Source organism: Oryza glaberrima, chromosome 2, assembly GCF_000147395.1.
Source record: "Oryza glaberrima chromosome 2, OglaRS2, whole genome shotgun sequence".
NCBI lineage: Eukaryota > Viridiplantae > Streptophyta > Magnoliopsida > Poales > Poaceae > Oryza > Oryza glaberrima.
In genome coordinates this window covers 23,515,241-23,518,346 of record NC_068327.1, presented here as the reverse complement: position 1 = coordinate 23,518,346, position 3,106 = coordinate 23,515,241, and the positions used below count along the sequence as shown (strand labels likewise).

General features: G+C 47.9%; 1 long non-coding RNA gene across 1 annotated transcript; it reads left to right on the top strand.

Annotated features, from left to right (window-relative positions):
• The first annotated feature begins 364 nt into the window (after positions 1–364).
• LOC127763680 (uncharacterized) lies at positions 365–3,106 on the top strand. The gene is made up of 2 exons (XR_008015731.1): positions 365–2,418; positions 2,507–3,106. It is a non-coding gene; the product is annotated as an uncharacterized LOC127763680 (long non-coding RNA).

The following is a 3,106-nucleotide window of genomic DNA, read 5'->3' as shown; positions in this document are numbered from 1 at the left end:
GGGTCCATTAATTAACTGTACACATACGCGTGCGAATTGTAGCTAGCCTGCAGGTCGGTCAGGCAGAGTAACAGTAGTCAGTTTGGACTTGCAGCTCTCTCTGCTCTCGTACTGTCAAAGTCGGGTAAGGGGAGAGAAGCAATATTTGGCAAAAAAATATCCTGCGCCGCTGCGCGCTTTTCCCCCTCCTCGTGTCGTGTCGAGGGGGCCACAGCCCACAACCCCCCTCCGGCGCGGCGCGGCGCAGCGCACGGCTCGGCTTTATTGCGCCAGAAGCCGTTCGCGTTCGAGAGGGGCGCGCGCGCGCGCGGCGGCGACATGGCGCGATCGCATCATATCGCGCCTCGGCGCGGCGCGGGATCGATCGATCGATCGGTCGGGGCGGGGAAACCCTAGCTAGCCAAGGCAGCTAGCCAGCCGGCCAGCCAGGCTGCCCCATCTGCCAGCGCGGAATGTTCCACCGCGCGTCCGTCCGTCCCTCCCCCGCGGATCGACGGGTTCCTGCCACCGCGGGGCCCAGCGGGCGGCCGTCTCCGCCTATATAGCCGGCACCCCCTCACCCCCTTCCCCCTCCACCACCACTCGGCGCGCACCACACTCGCATCTCAAAGCGGTGTTCGCTCCGTCGAACGGTCGGTCGTACGCCGTCGACCACGCCGCGTGCGGTGGCCGCGGCAGCTGGCTGGCGGCGCGCGCGCGGGGGGGCCGGGCCGGTGCGGGCGCTGGGCGGTGACAGAAGAGAGTGAGCACACGGCCGGGCGGAACGGCACCGGCGGATGTGCCGTCGCGGCCGCGTGCTCACTGCTCTGTCTGTCATCCACTCCTCTCCCACCCCCCTCCACCTCCGGCCGGCGCGCCCTCCCGCCCGCCCGCCTTGCATATGCCCCTGCGCGCCGCGGCCACCGCACCGGCCGGCCGGCCGCCGGCATGCATGCCGCGTCCGGGTGCTCTTATCATCGTATGCCCCAGGTACTCCTCGGGCTCGATCCGTGATCCTGCAAAATTTTTTGGGCGGTTGCCGTACGCGGCCGGATCTACAACGACGGTGAGTCGGTGACGCACGCACGCGCGTGTGTACTTGCTGCACGGATTCCCTCTTGCTTTGTACGAAGAGTCCTTTGATTTATCCTGCTAATTTTGTTCGTCTTTTCCAAGGGATCCCAACTCCCAACTGCCATTTCCTTTCTTGGGATTACAAAATACTAACTGTATTTACTGTGACATTGACTGATTTTGATTGGTTCCAAGAGATGGATCTTGGAAATAACCGACATAAAATTTGCATGGATCTACTGATTTCCCCTCAGATCTGCGCGCATCTCTCGTTCAATTCCTTTTCTTACTGTAGCTCTCAAGATTGGAATGTTCGTTGCATCAGCTTAATTAGAGGAGGTGACGGGAAGAGGAAAGAAATTTCCCTCAGATCTGCTAATTACTCCTTCCATCTCACTAACCACCAGATCGATCAGGTCCCTGTCTCCTGAATCCTGATAGCTCCAGAAATAGTAGGGACTAGGTCACTGTCCACTTACTGTTCTATTGGTGACGTCTCGTACTTATCTCTACAATGCAAGCCGCCGTACTTATCTGCAGTGCCACTGTTCCCCCCCCCCCTCCTCTCTCTCTCTCTCTCTCTCTCTCTCTCTCTCTCTCAGGAAAACTTCCCAAATCAAAACAAATTTTGCGCAAACCTGCAACTATGTACATACATTAGCTTCAACCATTTTGGTTTAGGGGAGATCTAGCTGGATGTGGAATCTTGTTAGTCTTAGTCTTTTAAGAAAAAAAGAACTCTCTTCGGTTTTTGTTTCATTTTCAGCTTACTAGAAACAAATGGTCCGGTTGGTCCGGTTGTTTCTCTTATTCTGTTTAACCAGATAAAGTAAATTCAGAGGTTTTATTATGGTGCTAAACATATCTATCAATTGATGGTTCCTGCGCCCGAAGTAAAGTTCGCTTTTTATTTCATTCATCACTTTGACTGTGAATGCCATGTTCTCTCTTGATCAGTTTATTTTCAGGAGTACTAGACTACTGGTTGATATATGTAAATATCCATATCTAGTAGAGAGGAGATCTAGCTAGCTAATGCAACATCTTCATGTCTTTTAATTCTTTTAACACAGTTAATCTCTCAGAATCATTATCATTACCCTCTGCTAACAAAATTTGATATTTTGCGTTTCAAAGACATCTCGGCTGGTGGGTTATAAGTGTAACTAATGCATAACATGTTTCCTTGCAAAACTTGAGTTCTTCTACTGGCAAAATATGACATCCAGATTTCACATCGATCAATCCAACTAATTAAAGCTAATGGTTAAGTCGTCGATTATCTATAGGGCTTCGAGTGAGCCACAAGACGTAATTAAACCGACACTGACGACCACTTTCCTGTTACCGCTTGAAGTTTCCTTGGTGAGACGCGGATATGTCATTATGTTGTATCATTTCATATGACTAATTACTGTTTAGAGCTAGCTAATTCATGTTTCATATATCTCAGTCAGAGGGAAAGCACGTATATACCAGCTGGAGCATCCTTGGATGCGTGCGCATTAATTTCATGCCGTTTGATTATATATAAAAGAAAAAAGTCATGATGTACATCAAGCATCTCATAGGAATTAATTCAACTGGGAAAAAATATACTGTATTCCAGGTAGCTATATTTCTATATACCACATATGTACATGGAGACCAAATTTAGATGTAAAGTTATGAATGTATAAAATAGATGGGCGCTATTTCTGCAAGTGTTGCAATTTTATTTGGAATTTTCTATGGCTAATTTTCATCATGTATAAATGTTTGGAGGTTCACTATATATCCAGACTTATGATATATATATGCGCCCTTGTTTGTTTAAACAACTAAATTGGTTTCTTATTTTCTCGAAATTCATCATGTATGTGATACATTGTGGCAACTAATCAAACTATTACAGTATCATTTTTTGTATCTCCATGTAAGCTTATTTTGTATGAGTATCAATAGTTCCAAACTTATATATGCAGTATTTTTTTGGACACCAAAAGTGTCTATATATGGATATGTAATGTTAGATTGAATTGTGTGTTGTGTCCAAAAAGATAATCTTAGAATA